At 39.6% G+C, this 18252-nt stretch overlaps 1 protein-coding gene across 5 annotated transcripts in view; it reads right to left on the bottom strand.

The window, feature by feature from the left end:
* Positions 1-18252, bottom strand: part of LOC119497485 (mannosyl-oligosaccharide 1,2-alpha-mannosidase IA) — a 216142-nt gene that overhangs the window by 70637 nt on the left and 127253 nt on the right. The window lies entirely within an intron of this gene.

Below are 18252 nucleotides of genomic sequence, written 5' to 3'. Positions count from 1 at the left end.
GGAGGGACAGAAACATAGATCCTTAAAATCATCTTATAATATTTGCTGTACTTTTACACTTTGCTTTGGTTTTCCTTTACATTTGCTGATTGTTTGATTTAAAATTGAGAAATTCAGTGACAGTTCTCAGTGACATGTTTTCTGGCTGTTGATGGACACATTTGCCACTGTGGGAATAAAACTGGTGAACTGCTCATGAGGCGGTCTCTCTAAGCTCCCACGCTCCCCCTCCTCTCTTTGTACACCAGCTGTAGTGGAGATTCCCTCCCCAAAGAAATCAACAACTAGAGCCAGGCCAGTCTCAAAAAGTCAGGTCAAAGAGTCATAGCCATGTAATCGTGTTCCCCCAGTGTTTTGTTTCCTCAGAACCTTCTTTTGTGTGAAGTGTCTCTTACGACTGCAGGGCAATATCAATTAATGGAGAGCAAGTTTACTGGCTCGACTAGACTTTTATGCCAACCCCTTTGCTCTATGTTTTTGAAATGTCATCTTTTGCTCCTCTTTTTCTGTCATTTATAGTTTTAAATTGAAAACTGTTATGTGTGTCCCGATATTTATTTTGACTGAATACAGTAAAATACGTTATTATTAATACTGAGCAATTATTTGACAGATAACTTGGACCTTACATTTTCAAATAGTGGATGGCACCTTTATTTACCTGAACTGTCCGGATAAGTAAGTGTTTTACAAAGGGTAGCTTAACACTTATTGAAAGAAACGGCAAGTAGAAGCGATTGGAAATAACTGACCTAAAAAGAGCAACCCAAAGCAGTACATTAGTGAGTATAAGTGTATTTCCATCCACCTGTTTTCATGTGCATTATCAATTTGGGCTTAAAAAAACTGAGTGGAAACACAGGAAATTAAAAAGAAATAAAAAATCTAAAAAAAGAAATTACGTTTTTACAGTACTCTACAGTACTAAGTTGGTGAATCGATAGAAACAAAATGTGACAAAGTACAATGGAAACAGATTTTACGAAGAAATCATGATGCACATGAAGCATGTGACTTAAATGTCTTCTGGAGAGAAGAAATATAGACAAACACATCAGATCTGTGTGAGGAGACTAACATTCCTCAAATGAATACATGAAACAAAAACTTTATGTTAAATGTATCATGGTAGGTACTAGAGCACAGGCAATTGTAACCCATCCTCAATGGTTTTTATCCAGCCTCTCTTTGTTTATGGTGGCCGAAATTGTCCTAACTTGTGGGAAAGGGTTTTCCACTTAGCAATTCTGTCTTTCAACTACTGTATGAACAAGCACATATACCTGTATTTATTGAAAGCCCTTTACTTACCTCAGACATAACATTGTTTATTGTACTTTTGGAAACTTTGCAGAAATATATAATATGTCTAAACCTTATGAGGAGAGGAATTGTGCTAAGTTTCTGTTTGCCAACATTAAATGTATTTGGTCTACTTCTTTTCTACATGAAATATGAAATAAGAGGTAACACTGCATGTGTCTAAATATCTCACCATAATTATTGCCTCTTACGCTAGATCAAGGTTGAAGCAGTCGGGTACTCTTGGAGACCCATTGAGAAGGAAATTGCTATCTCAAGTGTGGATGATAAGGAAATTGTAATTGGGTGCCAGAGAGGGCAATTAGCTGCACTCTGAGGAATAGCATGGAGATGGGGAGTCACTGGCATCTCTTCAAGGGTATCATTTATCTCCATATATATCTTCTCTTTAAAATATTTATATACTTAATCCCATTTTGTATTACCATACTTAACTTAAATCAACAAATCCTCAAACGTGCATGTCTTATAATCTACATATTAGATGCTGTCTTAAAAATACTACTACAAAGACTTTTCCACGTCTCCAACTTGGCAACAACCCCATTTTGACAAACTGTGCTCTTTAAAGGAATAATTTGGAAAATAGGCTTATTCGCTATGTTGCCGAGAGTAACATGAAAAGATCAATACATCTCTCAGATGGGAAAGTGGTATCAATCTTCTCATGCAACTCTTGGCAAAATTGCAACTAAGCATATTTCCCACCCAAAATGTTGAATTGTTCCTTTAACGTGCATTGTCCTTGTCATGCAGCCCGGTCACAAGAAAAGGCGAATGAATGACACGATAATGCGCAAGGCAAAAGTGTGTAATAAGAAAGCTGTTCTTGCATTTGGCATGTCATTTGTACGGCATGAAGTCTGTACTGACTGCAATGTAAATGGATCCGCGTAAATATGCTACGCTCAGAGCTAGTGACGTAGAATAAAAAGTGATAGACTGCTTATGGCGGGCAAGAGGGGAGGTGGATGGGTCCAACAAACACAGGACTTTAAACCAGGACACCGGTGTTTTGTTTTTTAAGTTACATTGGTGATGTTTGTGACGTGTTTTCCGTACTTATGTTACGTTGTTTCCTGACGTATTGTACTTAGTTTACGTACTTATTTTAAGGCAAACCATGACATTTTTCCTAAACCTAACTAAGTGCTTCTGTTTCTTAAACCTAAGTCAGTAGTTTTGTTGCCCCCTGTTGATAATGCACCTTAATACACTTATGTAATATTCACGCCTCGGCGAATCAAAGCATAACACTGACACGCTATCCTGTGGTGGATACGCGGGTCTATTACACGCTTTGCTGTGATACCGGGTTGGTTCATGTGTTATGTAACTCTATAAATCAGGAAATAACAGCAGGACTATTGTACAACCAAGGTGCTGGCTCCATCCCTGAAGTCAGCACACTGGTGACACTTCTTGAGACAAAGCACTGATGCCGCTGGCAGGGCGGCCGAGCTGAGCTGTCTTGCCAATCCTGAAATGAGTGGCCCATTCAGTAATGGCAATAGGATGGCAGTGATTAGTAATGGAGTGTCTATTTATCACCAGGGATAGTGGCACTCGGCAGGACAGGCAGGAGATACAGTGAGGGAGGACAAGTAATGCTGACAAAGGTTTTGCTAATCAGGCTTTTACTTCCCAATACAGGCCCAATAAATCACTCAGCAAGCTTTGAACAAAACTTCCATTCATACCAGTGCACTGAAGATCCAACAAAGTGCATTTAGATACACAACAAGCCTACAGCACACTTTCTATAAAAGGTTTTGTTGATTTTTGCAATTTGAATCTGATGTATTTTTCAGGAACAACTAACACATTGTTTCAGGGAAAATGGGGCAACCGTTCCAATTTGCATCTCCATTAAATCAACTAAAAAAGCAAGGCCCGGGGGCTCAGAAAAAAAGCGCACAAAAACAATACAACTTAAACTCACACTGACATAAATCGATTCAATCATCACATCACAAGCAAGATATCAAGACAGAAGATTAAAAACGATGTCAAAGTTCTCTAAGAGGCTGTTTTCATATGAATAAATACAAATTCTGCATTCATTTTAACTGCAGAGAAGGTGAAGTTGAATAACTGCACAATAGATTGTATTTGGCTCTGACTAAGGCTCATTGCAGAACTGGTTAGAGATTGATAGCTTTTTAGAGTTTCAATTATTTATCTGTCCAAAACAAAAATACATTGCTTTATTTCTATTCATTGTCCAAGTTTAATTTACAAAATACAACTTTTCTAAGCTATTAGAGTTGTGCACATCTGGCTCATTTGGGTAACTGAAATAATGTAATATATCATTTTCTTTCCATAATTCTAATAATGTCATGACAAAAAGGGGGAAAACTGAAATGCATTATTTAATTTCAGTTCCAGTGATTAATTAAGTTCCTCGATACTTATGATAAAATGCACATTTTCATCTGGCTGAAAGCACAAAGTGAGATCCATGATGAAAAAAAAAAAAAAAAAAAATCAATGTAGAGCAGATCAAAGACAATTTGGGAAATGTCAACATGAATAATTCAGTTTCGTTTATTGTGCTATTGATTGGCCAGTTAAGTCTGAATGTGACTGGTGGTGTCATCTCACTTTAATACAGTTGGATGCAGTTTTAGGCTTCAGTTATTGGTTTTGTGTTTAATTTTCTTACACATAAATGATATATGAATCATAGAATAAGGGATTCCTAAAAGCACATCCATCCCAAAAAAGCAACTGTGAAAGTTATCCATTCCCACTGAGACACTAAATGCTGCAGCACAGAGTTCAATTTAAAATGCTGCTGTTCCTCGAGGCGCGATAAAGCATGGTAGAGCAAGCATGACAAAGAAATCAGGTATAGTGAATAACACCTGTTTTTACTCTTCTTTTTTTTCTTGCGTCTCTTCACGGTGCTCAAGCTGAGGACCTAATTAGGAGACGACACAAGGTTGTCAGAGTAAACACAGAAGCTCCCAGCACCTCTGCCACCAAGATGAAAACGAGACTTTGTGAAGGATGATTACTCAACAGCACGAACAAACCTGCATTGCAGTGCTGCAGTTTAAAGTACAAACAACCTCTTACTTGCACAAACATATTAGTAATGAAGCACTCTCACATGGCAATGGGAAAACAAGTAGAGATCTACTCTGAATACTTGAAAGGGATTTGACTGCATAGTTTATGGGCACTTTCACACCTACATGTAACCTGTTTGGTTCGGTTAAACGAACCCTGGTGCGTTTGCCCGGTTAGTATGGTTTGTTTGGTGTGGTGTGAAAGCTGTCAATCAAACCCTGGTGCTGCAGACCAAACAACTCGACTGAGAATATTTCCAAGCGGACGCTGGTTCGGTTAGTTTGTGGTGTGAAAGCAAAGAGACCAACCACGGGATTTTTTGATAGTAAATATGTGATTTGAGCTTGATTTAAAAAACTTAACTACCAGTAAATCCATCTGCTGTCCGTGGACTGTTAAGGAATCAATAAACAATCTGTATATTTAAGCGAAGCATTTAGTAACCATGGTAACATTTTGTAGACAACGACCACTACACCACTGCCAAGGGTTGTGTATTGACAACAATCCGGCGATACGATAAGTTATCAAGATACAGGGGTTATGATTCAATATATTGAGATATATTGTGATACAATAAGCAAGGTGATATATTGTGATTTGTAAATCTAATTTTAGTCATAATATAAAGAACACGCCACCATGTGCATAAAATATGAGTAAACTACTTTTTTCTTTATGCAATCAGAGCAGTGGGATCTGCATTTGCGTTTATCACAGTCCCTGTAACATCAAACATCTTAGCACCACTTTGAGAGGGCAGATACACTGAGAGGGCGCATCTCTTTTCAAATTAAATTAAGTATTGACTGAGTTGATCTTTGCCTGTAAATTATTCATTAAAAATCGATGCAGTGTTTTGGAGAATCAATACATAATCACAAAAAATAATGTTGCGATATACAATATTTTCTTACACCCCTAATTTTCCCTGACCAATCAGACAGTCAAAAGCAGTTACAACTGTGATCTGGTGTGTTTGTATCCTACTCTGTGTGCTTTGGTAGTTCATTAAGTACATTTAAAAGTGTGAGACAAGATCCCACGGTAATACCCCCCATTCTATTGGTGTAAAAAGTCAGTGTGACCACAAACCCGTACCAGAACTAAAATACAACAATGTATAATTGTTCAAATGAGCCTAAATTTCTGCCCCTCTTAGTCGATTAATCGGTCGTTTTGGTTTTAGTAAATTAAGATTTCTTTATTTTCTTTATCTTCTTTCTTTTTTTAATGCTGAATGACTTATTTCCAAGAAACCTATGAGCACATCTCTGGTAAACACAAGATTTAAAGTGGTGCTTTTTTTGTGATCTTTGTGGAGAAACTCAGTTTTATATATATCTGTCGATTAAATCAACTAATCCATTATTTAACAAAATCGTGTTAGCCGACTAAGAATTTCTTTGGTCGTGGACAACTCTAGAAACTTCCAAACAGGTTAAGTAGATCACTTAAACGAAAAAAGGCTCAAACACAGACGACTGTCATTTAACAATGCTTCAAATATTTAAAATATGCACGATACTAAAAGACAAATTTGCATTTTAATTGTTCAAGGTGATGTAATTGTTGTGCAGGAGGAGCCACGGCAGAGAGGAAAATTAATTAATGAGTGTAATGACTCCTCGGGTACATTGCTGTCATACCTTGTAGGTGTTCTGCTTCACCAGCACCATCCAATGTTTCTGACAGTGTTTGATGCTGGTTCCTCTGTTGATGAGTATTCAACAGCCATGGCAAAGATTGCTGTCGGACTCAGCCCAGATTTGCCTGGGACATGAGCCTGATTGGCATGGCTGCCGTGCTGCTGTGTGCCAAGGAGCCGAGTAGACGGTTGCCCAGTGGTGTGTCCTGCTCAGACGCTAATGTAATGATTTACTGCTAATAAAGAGGCATCATTGTCACTGGGCAGATGACTCGATCCAGGTTTGGACTGGCTCCCACATTTCAAAAGCCAAATTAGACTGATGTGCACAGAAAAAAATTCGATCCGATGAACCAATGATAAAATTAAGCAGATGATTGCCTCTCCGACCAGAGCTGGTGATTCACACTTAAGGCTGTGATTTAACTTAGCGTCGCTAATTAACATGGAGAAATCATGAAAGGGTCCAATTAGATCCTGCTACTCTAATCTTCGTCAGTCTAGCATGCTGCACACTCGAAGCTGCTGCTGCTGCCTCTGCTGAAAGGAGTTTCCCCCAGGCTGCTCGTCTCCACCCAGCTACTTTCAGGACAGAAAGCTGCGACTGGTTTTTCATTTCTTTTTTTCACAGTACAGTAATTATGGTCTTGATCAGCGTCCAAGCTGTGAGAGCGGTCTCCAACATTAGCGTTAATGACCGCTAACCTCTGGAGCATGCTAAACAGCCTTCCCTGATGGAGAGGAGAGCTCTCAACTTCATGCCAAAAAAGGGGGAACCTTACAAATGATGAGCCCACACAACTCAATATTTAGGTGGGTGACATCGACCTCGCTGTAAAGAGTGAGTGATACGAACACTATATTATTAAATTGTTTAATCAGAGTTGAAATACACTGGCCTACAAAGCTACAGAGTGTGGTGACACATTACATAATTGTGTTATATTGATATTGTGATATTTGCATTTTTAAGATCGCTTTAAAAACTTATGCAACTGAACAAAATGTTTTTTTTTTCGAAGGCTAAATTCCCAAAAATATGGATTGAAGCTGAATATTTCGATGTTTCGATGGTTACATCTACCTTTTTTTCAATACATTTTAACTTTTCGAGTGAAGACTGAGACAATTACAGAGAGGACGGAGTGCCGCGTCGCTCGCTGAAAGAAAGAGACGGTGAACTGCACGCAATGTTTCTGTAAGTTATTAATAATAATAATGTAAACATCATGAATGATATATATATATATATATATATATATATATACATATACAATTGCATAAAGCTAGCATATCTGCCCATTCCCATGTTGATAAGAGTATTAAATACTTGACAAATCTCCCTTTAAGGTACATTTTGAACGGATACATTTTTTTTTTTTTTTAAATAATTATTTAATTAAAAATAATAATTTTTAACTATGGACAATCAAGCAATTAATTGTGATTAAATATTTTAATCGATTGACAGCCCTATCAAAAACCCATCTATTTTGGTTTTCTAAATGTTAGTCAATTAATATGGCAATACATGCATGTGCAGAATTAGGAAAAGTCTGGGCAGGAGGGAAACATATCATACACAATGACGTAATAGTTCAAATTTTGGAACCACAATGTTAAATGGCGGGGGCTATGGCGGTCCTAAGAGGCTTATCCAGAGGAGTTAATGATTTTTTTTTTTTCAGTAGACGTCTATCATTACATTATATTAGCATGTTCCAAGAGACTGATGTTCCCATTTCATTTTATTACTATTCTTTGAGCTCACCCTAATGACGAATAAAATAAATAATTAAAGTAATCAAAAAGAACTTGTGAGAAGCTCCTTTTAATTGTTCAGCCAACGATCAAACCATCAGTGAGTCGTGTCTCATTTTCTGAAGCCTTTATTCATGGCGGTAATTTGAAATGGAAAGTGACTGTTTCTGATTTTTCAAATGGCATTTTAACTGACAAGACATTAGACGGTAATGGTTATCAGTCTCGATACATCAAGTTCTTTTTTTCTTTTACTCGACTGCTCCACTCTTGTTACATTCCCATGATGCATCTTTGCAAGCTGGGGCAAGATGCTTCAGTGAACACCTATTCCCATCCCAGACCAATAAACTTGGATTAAATGGTCCGAGCAGAGAGGCATTAAGATCTCATCAGGTAATGATTCACATTTTATTTCTTTGATAACACTCATCTTTTAAATTCCAGTGATTAATCAGTGCCTTACATCTCCTTAAACATTCTGAAATAGATACGTGCACACCAAAAACAGAATGTAAACATCTCCACTAAATGCATTAAATTGTAAATTAACAGCCTGCTGAATAATTAATCAAATATGCAGGAGTGATGAATTACAGCTGAATTACAACCCAGCCCATCACCCCTTCCATCTTTTCCCCTCACATCCTCCGCAACCCAGAATATTTGTCTATCTGCATCTGTCTATTTTCAGAGCTAGTCTTTGTCTTTTGATGCTCTCTCTATGCATCCACAAAAATACACATGCAAAATCAGGAGAGCAGCGTTCTGTGTACAGGTCTTTGCTGTCTCCTGGGGGATGCAGCAGCTCCCCACCGAGTCCTCTATGATAATGCTCGGGTCTCGTGGGACGTTTGCTACGCTCTCACTCTGCCATTATTATTCACCCCGCTGCAGTCCATCTTCCTTCTTCCTGACTCGGTGTGTAAGTGTCGCTCATCATACTGTATGCCTCCCACTGTATTTGGCCTTGCTGACTGAGCCACATCCTTCACTTTGTCTGAGCGGCGCTGGAGGCTGCTCCCTCCCCCAAACTGCCGACAAGAAAAAAAAGAGGCACTTGTGCTGCCTAATGTCCCGCTGTTTTCAGGTTGATATATTAATCGCTCTGTTATGTAGACGAGGTCGTTAACTGAGCTAATTAATGCATCAATTATGAACATTTCTGTCTCAATGTACTTGTTTTCATATAACGTCAGTTGTATGAGAATGAAACAGCATTCATTTGCAGATTTATGTAGGAAGGCGCTCCGAAATCTAATCACATTATTTTCTTAACAGGAGGTCCCTGTGGTGAATCTAGAAGTCTATCGTGTCCTGTTTTTAACTGTGTTAGGGCTGCAACTACATATTTTCATTATAGATGTAGATATTTTTCCCCATTAGTAGCTTAATACTTAAATCTAAAAACTGTAATGAAAAATGCCCCTGACTTATTTCCCAGAGCCCAAGGTGAGATCTTCAAATTGATTGTTTTAGCCCTGTTTTGCCCTCCAACTCCTGAGAGAAATATCTCGCTCTTTAGCTGCTAAATGCTCCAATATGTTTTGAACAAATAGTCGCTAACTTTGTGTCTCTGCTGTTTGGTGCTGTGCAGGTATATAGTAAATGGACTTGCATTCATACAGCTGCCTGCTTTGGCTATAAAGGTTGAGAGTAAAGCAAAAACGGTAAACTGTGGGCTATAAAACCAAAACAATAAGCTGAAAGCCACTCAAATGCTTCGCAGAGCTGATGGGAGCTGCAGAGTCAGGTAACAATACTCTGCAGATTCAAGTGACTTATTCCACAAAACACTGTTTAATCCATTGTTAGTATGTAATACTGATTATAGCAGCTTTAAGTCTTACACTTTACCATAGCACTACCAAGCTACTACTGTAAGTTTTTTATGGTGCAACTCAGTAGCTTTTCATAGAAATCTCAGTCTCAAAATACTCAAGGCATTTTTTACATCAACACCTGAAGTCATTCATTGATATTTTTCAATCTGCAAACTCCGTCCTCATCCTAGCATCATGTCTCTCGTGTCTTTTTGCCTGTGCCAAATGAGTCCACAGGGAGAATGTGCATGAATGATATAAAAACATGCTGGTAAATATCCGTAATGATGAAACACCCACGCAAAATGTCCTTTGCCCTCCACATCCTGAGACAGAATGTCAGCTCAGCTTGACCTCAGCTCCGGGGCACGGCGTCTTCACTGAAGCATCTCCCAGCACCGTAAAATGACATAACTTTTCCTCAGAAGCCCGCATCACTGGGAGCGAGTTGGGTCTCGTTTAGCGCAGACAGGAGGTCATCGAGGGTCAAAAAAACAGCTCTGCAGAGGTAATCATCAACCTTGCTCCAGGTCTTCTTGTTACCAACTGATGTCACTTCATCTTGTCCTCAAATGTGAGCGTACATGTAGAAAACAACTAATTAACAACTGAAAACAGGCTCATTCACAAGCTTTGAGATACAAAATATGGATGAGAATGGCCAGATGCCTCAAAAAGTATCATGGAAATAAGTAAAAAAAAAAAAAAAAGTATGAATATGTTTGGTTGCTCAAAATATTTTAGGATGATAACTACACGCGCTTTATATTTGCCTGAGGCGTATGCAGAGTTGAACTCAGTCAACATTTTTTTTCTTCAACAATTATGCTAGAAATAGTTACTGATACATTTCTCTCCATTTCCAGCGGTGTTATGCGTGTGGGTCGTGGTTCGGTACACGCACTGTATTGTTCAGTAGTTGGTGAAATGCTGCCGGCAATCTCTGAAACGATGTGACGAAGTTCCTCTCCCTCACAAGTCTACTGCTCTGTCACCAAACTTTCACTCAAAGGAGTGTGTCTAGTGTGGAAGTCTGTAAGTTCTCTCCGGCCTCTGGGCCCAGCATCCTTCTGACGTTCAACAGATTAACGGCAACAACAATGAGCGATGTATCTGCGCTCATTCTACCAAAAAGTCAATTACATCTGGATTATAACAGCACTGATAAATACGCCAGAGCTATTTTTAATCTAAATGCTTTATCTTGCTGCAAAGTTTATTTGATTGTAATGAAATTGAGACCTCAAGCTAATGCAGGCATTTTGTACTGCATACCGACATCTCGAGCTGATGGAGGTGTTGTACAGGGAGATTTGAGAGATTGTTTTTCCACTCTGGGATGTTGCAGGGGGATGATGTGTGTACAACTTCCACCACAGTTTCAAGAAAATACTACGATATTCTGCTTCATTCCGCTACTGACACTGCCCCTACTGTGCTTTTCTTCACATTTCAGCACTGTCAAGCTCACAGCAAGTGACCACAACACCAAATGGCTGCAGGGGAAAAGTAACCCAAAACAAACAAGTCTAGAGCCATGCTGTGAGGCAGCACTAAGGCACATTGGTGCACATTGGTGCACATTGGTGCACATGGTCAGTGACAACGCTAACATGCTGATGTTTAGCAGTTAAAACGTTCATCACGTTTACCATCTTAGTTTAGCATGTTGACATACAAGGTTCAGCTGAGGATGATGGGATGTAAATAATTTTGCATGTATTTGACAGAATGGAAATTTTGACCTGATGATGTAAAGTATATGAACATTTAAGGAATCACCAAAAAGGAGTACATGCATGTCTGTGCCAAATTTCCCAGCAATCCATCCAATAGTTGTTGAGACATTTCACTCAAAACCAAAAATATGAACCGCATAGTGGAGGAAAATTTCATCAGGATACATCCTCTGGTTATTACAAAGGTCTGTAAAGAATTTCACGGCAATCCATCCAGTAGCTGTTGAGATATTTTAGTCTTGACCAAAGTAATCTCTTTAAACAGATTCTGCATTCACACAAAGAATCTGTAGGCGATGGGACAAGATTTTGACATCTGAATTGTTATTGATTATTCAAATAATAAATTGTACACCAGCAACTTCTTCAACCTAATCCAATGTAGCAACAAATTGGTCAAAATGTAAACAGGAATTAAAATTCCATTATATAATGTACATGGTACATAAACATAGAATTGAACTGAATAGATTGGCCCCATTGTCACCGATACCCGATCCAGCTATTTGAGTCAGTATCGGCCCACTATCCGATCAGGTATTGGTGCCTCCCTACTCGAAATGCAATTTGTGAACCCACCGGCTATCGTCTGATTATGATTTAGCTTTTTATTGGTTTGAAATTAGCTTGTAAACTGGCTACTTGTGAAACAGTCCGGTCGTACACGTCGTCTCTCAACTCCAACTCCAGTCTCGCATCTCAAGTTGCTAATCGGAGTGTAAATAATGTGCACGGAAAAGGAAGTCTTGGTCCAGATATCCACTGGCTACAACGGGACCCCAGAAATATAGCACTTTGCCCCCAGAGGCTTATCGTCGTCAGACTGATGACCAATGGGTTCCCAGGTTGGGACCAAAGTGTTGGACCAACCAACCACCACTCTGCTAGTGTGGCTAAAAACTGTGTAATGTAACCCCGTGTAATGACACGCTGCTTTCACATCCACACTCCTGAATCGCTCACGGGTAGAAAAATACAGCAGGACCATAACAAAAACAAACACAGCTCCTTTTTTCCGTCTCTCCCAATGACGCCCACGAGACTTCACACTCACTTGAGTCTCGCCTGAGATGTGGAATTATAGGCCTGATTGTGCTAATTATCCAGTCACTTTGCCGGCCCGGTTTGGCTCAGGAGATTTTCACCGTGGAGTTATTGCCGGTGCGTGTTGCTAGTTACTCTGAAGAGGCTTCATGGGAATCATCAAGAGACACACACAGGGGGACCGTTTAATCTATAAACAGCCGCAATTGTAAAATCACAATAGATGAGATTTTCACTGAGAGAGATGCGCACACTTCTGAACAAGTTCAGTGTGACAGCAAATACAAAACATTACCATGGAGGATACCACTAAGTTACCTGAAATACTACTAATGTCCCTTAATGCTCTGTCGACAGCCTAAAGTCAGCCTGCAGGGTAATGTCACATGGCAGACTAACAAATAAATAGAAAATGCTTAAATTTTGTCTGCTGAAAATATAACAAGAACAAAGCCTTTGAGTCCCATGGTGCACCTGTACTGTAGCCTACAGGCTAAACCATCAAGAAGTTGAAAAATACTTTACATATAAATTACACATATTTTTATGAAATACCTTTTTCAGTGAAAGTATAGCTTCAACAAGCCATCAGCAAAACAACATCCACAAAACCAGTAAAAGCAGCAACTAAGTAACCTGACGCGCCAGATGGTTTGTTTCCCAGAACCATCTGAGAAGCCGTCATTGGAAACTGTTTAGAAAAGGGATGAACCATCTGTCAATCAAACTAACGAAAGCGAAACTAACTGAAGGTGAAAACATCACTATACTTTACATGTTCAGTGCTGTACTTTGCTCTTCTTACAATGAAGAAATACTCTCCAGTTCTGATATAACTGATGCCATTGCAGCATCTACTCTAACCTCTTCAGAAGCCACCACTGTCGTTTAGAAGGAACAGTCGCCTCTCCGTGTCGTCTCACGCTATGGTCTCACTGGGTCTCACACACCTAAGCCACGCCAGTAGCTACAGTAGCTCCTCACGGATCACTGATTGGTCCGTGGTCTGGCGCTCCAGACACAAACGTATTACTTGGAGCCTGAAAAGGTGGATTTTTGTTTGACTTTTGATCCCGTGATTCTCGAGTGATCCTTGTGACATTGCGAGAATCCAGCTGCTGTGCAAGGTTAGCAACTAACAATTATTTTCAATTAAGTTGAATCTGCAGATTAGATTCTCGATTCAATGATCAAACATTTGGTCAATAAAATGCTTAAACATAAAAGTAAAATAACATCACAATTTCTCAAAGTTGTCGTATTCAAATTACTTGTTTTGTCTGACGAACAGTCCCAAACCCAAAGACAGGTCCATAGAAACCAGTGCATTTTTGGCATTACTTATAAGATGAGCAATGCTAGCGACCATTAAAATAGCTGCCAATTCTAACTGCACTAATCCAATCAAGTCAAGTCAAGACAATTTTATTTGTATAGCCTAAAATCACAAATCACAAATTTGCGTCAGGGGACTTTACGATTTGTACAGGATACGACACCGTCTGTCCTTTACAGTACGACCCTCTCATCGGACATGGAAAAATCCCCCCCAAAAAATGTTTTAACAGGGAAATAAATGGAAGAAACCTCAGGAAGAGCAACAGAGGAGGGATCCCTCTTCTAGGATGGACAGACGTTCAATAGATGTTGTGTGAAAAGGGTAACAACATAATGAAAATACAACATAGACAATCGATTATTGACTAATCGTTTCATCTCAAAAACCTGTACAAACTACTTGATAATCACATCCCAGGTCTCAGACAGAACAGACTCTTACAACATTGCTAACGAGAACAAAAAGTTTCTCATCTTTTCTTATGATTAACCAATAAGCCCAGTGGACGGACTGCCTGTCAGGGTTGCAAATCAATTACAGTTGCATCTAGCGTCTATGAATGATGACAGGCTTGAGAGTTGCAGCCCATAATAGGAGTTTGTAGTGTTGTGGAATAAAAAGAATGGTCTGAATGGTATTATTTGTACTTTTGTGTTGTTATTTCCTGTTTTTCCTCCTTCAAGCTACATGTGGCTGGCCTCAGTCCTCCATGGACTCCTGAGTGAGTCATCTCAAAGGTTCATGACCCGTAACAATCCAGGTAATGTGTGCTTTGTTCCCCTCTCCTTCGTGTTTTTTTCTATGTACTTTAAACCAATTTTTTCCCTCTACAAATCCCATAAAACCTCCATACCACGAATGTAGAGAACAAATACTGAATACTCCTCTTCGCCCATGTCCATCAATAAGCCAATCACAACACCCTGATGATAGGAGATCTGTCCATGCCTGTATGAGTGTATTTAAACTACAAGAGAATGAATGAAAGTAGATGAAATCCGGAAAAGACGGATGGTTTGAGTAAAATGATCAGTGTGATCTATTCCCAATGTGTCGTTTTATCGCACACTAATTTCATACATTTCCTGATGATGCGAGAGAAGTGCTGAACCAGACAATAACTGATATGGAGAGAGTTGAAATAAGTGAGTGAAAGAGTAGAAGAAGAGGAGGAGGAGGAGGAGGAGGAGGAGGCGGAGTAGGAGGAGGAGGAGTAATAACATTTGGGAGGCGACATGAGAAAATACAATCCAATATAGAAGACGTCATTAATCACTCTTCATTACTCTCTCTTAAATGAGATCAGGTTTGATGGCCAGCCAGAGGACAAGTACTGCTGGACCACAACTCAAAAGCGATACAGCACTGACCAAACCATTGATAGAAGATCATCATAATAGAGCTACGTACTGTATAGCATGTCAGACTCAAGAACCCCCCCCCCCACCATAATGCTAATTGGCTGCGACAATGCCAACTACTTCCTCAAGCTTTATGCAACAACAGCTTGCGGAAAAATATGCCAAAAGCTACGTAGCACTGCCTGAAACATTCTGGAGCTTCTCTTGTCTTGGTAATTGGCTCTGCCGCCAGACTGGACCAGTCTGTCTGCTGAGCAGCTCGTCAGGATCTGCATCGGGAGCTTGCTGTTTGTTTTTAAGTCATATGGTCAAGATGCAATTCAAAGAATGCAATTTTGTTCACTTGGCACAGAGTTGTAAAACCTGTTGCTCCTGCTTTACCAGACCCATTAGTCGAAATCTGAATAAAAGTGGAGAATTCAGCAATCGTGTTTGGTTTAATTACCGCAGAAAGAACAAAGTTGTGTGAAAGCTGCTGATGTCCGAGCCTCCTGCTAGGAAGAGAAACCTGCTGCAAATTCTGTCATATCTGTATGATGTTGTCTGTCCTTGTTTCACTGTTAACAAGTAACAGAGCAGCTGACACTATGTGTCTAGCTCTAAATGACAGACAGGCCTGAACAGATGAATCTAACAAGCTACTTTGCAGTGTGACTGTGTCTGGTAGCATTGTCATGTAATTACAAACAATGAGTATCGCATGAAAATCCCTGTGTGTGTGCATGCATCCCTCCCCCTTTGCTTTTACTTATGCTTATGTATGTGCCTTTCTAGGGCTGTCCTCAACCAAAGAAATTCTTAGTCGACTAACACTCATATCATTTTGTCGACTAGTTTTATTTTATCCAATATCTGGGGAGAATATTCCTAATAATACACCAAAATCCCTAAAATAAAAAGCAGATCAACCAGTTATACCAGGAAGCTAAATTTGATAATAAGGGACTGTCACAAAACAGGATTTCTCGTGCACAACTAAGCAGTTCCCCAAAGACAAATGAAGACATGAGAAAGGGGAAAATGCATGAATTGTGTAAAATATAATTAATTTAATCTAAAAGAATTAAAAGATCTGCAACAAATAGAGAACAAGGCTTGGCTGGTGGAGTAGGTCTACAAACCACATTGTACACATGTACATTTTAATTATCAAATACTAGTATAACGTCTACAATCAAAATGCAAAACTGATCCCCCTCATATGGCCAAAACCTTTCATTAAAAACGAGCGGAAATGTCTGTAGTTTGGGTTTAAATAATGAGAATATTATTGAGTTCATGTGCTACATTTTCCTAGTAGTTGCTCTTACGCTGCTGAATGGATTTCCTTGAGAAGCATTTTGATAAAATCAGGACATCAGAACATATCCTTTGGCTCTTGGCAAGCTTAGTGAACCAAGTGCATCTGACAATCTGTATATTGAGCCACTGAGTTATTTTTTCTCAGGCAGGCGTATAGATGTCCAAACTGCACGAGGTAGTTCAGTATCAAAATGATGATATCCTGACACATAAATATTTGTCAAGTGTAGTGCAGACTCTCTGAGGTGTTGCAGTTATTTGATATCTAAAACACCCCTTCTGTGCACAGTAGATGTGCAGGTGAGTGTGTCAGTGTGTAACAAAGCCTCACATCTCTCACCGTCTCCCCATTTTCACAGATCAATCATGACTCCATTCACCATGCTGGCAAAAAGCTGCCATATCAAATTGATAAATGTGGGTGAATGTGCTTGAATTACTGTTAAACTGGCTGATTTATTTCCAGAGACGCTCACACTTAGCTGCAGCCTAAAGATGTCGTCCTTAGATTTTAAAACAATCTGACATCTAATAATATCTCTCAAGACAGAAAACAGCCCCTCCACCAGGACATGTTAATTATTTCCCCTTAAAATATTAAATACTTGGAGAATTAACCTAAATTGTCACTAATAAGTCATGTCTAATTGTCCCAGAGGAGATTGAGTAGCAGCCTGGTGGGTATGACCTCCCAGAGGCCACCGCTGAAGGCACGAGTTTGACGGATTGTGGCAGATCACACCCATGACAAAGTGCAGTGTAAAGTGTAAATCTGTTTTTGTTGTCTTTATGATTGGTGACAGTGTGGCTGTTTGTCAGCGGCTGGCTGCCATTACTGGCCGTCTCCACTCCCAGCCAGCAGCTACAGCTCCTCTCAAAGTTAACAGTCATCTGCATTCACCGGGCTAGACCACCGCAGGAAAATAAATATCAAATAAATACAACACTTCAGAGAAAACCTGTGTGTGAATGCGGGAGTGTTTATGTCAAACCGATCTCACGGGGACGGTGTATAAATGACATAATGTTACAAGGAGATTCCTCGTGTCGTGAGGACACATTTTAGTGTCATTTGTACGCCACGCAACAAAACTACAGTAACGTCCGCAGATAGGTTTAGGGAACAAACCCATCTAAGACTCGCCCACACTAAATGATTTTTCAAATCTTAACAGATTTTGAAAATGTGAGAGAGCCCACACATAACATGTTATGTTAAATTTAACAATTTGGTTCCTATAGTGTGTGGAGAGCAACGATTTGGCCAAAACAGCACACTAACAGATTGAATTCATGAACAACAAGAGTCCCGACTACAAAAACACAAAACTCGTAAAATGTCTCGCAATCAAACGTGACTTTAGTGTAAACAAACATGGCGGACGACGAGCAGGAAGAATTAGCGGCGTTAGTTTTTGCACTACTTTGTCCTGAAAATTCACGCAGGATTGATGTATGGAGTTATGGGGACATGTTAAATAAACACTTGTGTTGTTGCCACAAATCAACAAGTTGGTCCTCCATTTCTGAGGTCCATCTTACTACTACTTTCTGCTCTGCTTTTTGCATCAGCCTATTCATTAGCCGCTGCAGCCATGACGCTGGTGGTTGTCCTTCTGCTTCAGTCAGCTTAGTTCCCACTTGGCTATCGTTCCTTCCCACGTGACTGCGTCATCGGCTGTCCTCGGGGTTCCCCACACACAACAGGATATCCGGTCGTAAATATTGAACATGTTTATTATTTACAATTTGAATTCTGTGCGGCCACGACAAGCCTCCTGGTTGAAAGTCCTGTGTTTGTTGGACACATCCATCTCCCCATCCACCCACCATA

This window comes from Sebastes umbrosus, chromosome 11 (genome assembly GCF_015220745.1).
Source record: "Sebastes umbrosus isolate fSebUmb1 chromosome 11, fSebUmb1.pri, whole genome shotgun sequence".
In the NCBI taxonomy this organism is placed as follows: domain Eukaryota; kingdom Metazoa; phylum Chordata; class Actinopteri; order Perciformes; family Sebastidae; genus Sebastes; species Sebastes umbrosus.
This window is presented reverse-complemented; position numbering and strand designations above follow the sequence as displayed.